A 915-nucleotide genomic window follows, 5' to 3' on the forward strand; every position below is an offset into this window, starting at 1 on the left:
TCACCCAGTTAATTTTTGATTTATTGTAGAGATGAGGTCTCGCCAAGTTGCCCAGGCGGGTCTCGAACCCACGGGTTCAGGCAATTCACTCACCTCAGCCTCCCAAGGCGCGGGATTACAGGCTGAGCCACCGAGCCCGGCTCATGGGAATAATTTAAACATAAAAAACTGTAGATACAAGATAGTCATTGTAGCATTATTTATAATATTGAAAAAAATTGAAAACCAGCAAAATACCCCAAAGCAGAGAGATGATTAAGTACATTAATATGCAGTAGCTGTGTGGGATATTATACTACATTTTAAATGATATTTAGGTTGATCCACAATAATATGGGGAAATGTTCTCTTGTAATGCTAAGTGAAAAGAACAGGATGCAAAATTAAATGCATTGTAAGCTTACTGCTCTATGTAAAACTCTACATGAATAGAAAAAAGGACATGATTTTTCAATCTCTTAAGTACTTTCCAAACTTCATTTTGTATGTATTTTAATGTTTTCCATATATCTTAGAATGTTATGTTATTACTCAAAGCACTTTCAAATGTGTTACCATATTTGTCACATTTCTTTCTTTAAAAGAAAACTTGTACTTGAAAAGAATTATAAAATAATTCTTATAAAAAATTCCAAAGGAGAGTATTCACTATCATTTTCGTTGTAAGTGTAGTGAATCTTATACATATGTGACTAGGCAGCTAAAATACGTAGGTAGCTGCCCCAGTCAGGGCTCTCTCAGCATCTACACTTATTCTGCCTCCAGCTTCTTTTACAAATTCTATCTGATTCCAGCACCTGTGAATATACTACACTTGGAAACCAGTGGCAGCAGAGGGGATGTTAATGATTGTTTCTAATATTTTGGAGACAACCAAAACCAATACGTATACATTTCCTCCAAAATTAGAGCATC

This window comes from Carlito syrichta, unplaced genomic scaffold (genome assembly GCF_000164805.1).
Source record: "Carlito syrichta isolate Samal-C Ts95f unplaced genomic scaffold, Tarsius_syrichta-2.0.1 Scaffold304373, whole genome shotgun sequence".
Taxonomy (NCBI): domain Eukaryota; kingdom Metazoa; phylum Chordata; class Mammalia; order Primates; family Tarsiidae; genus Carlito; species Carlito syrichta.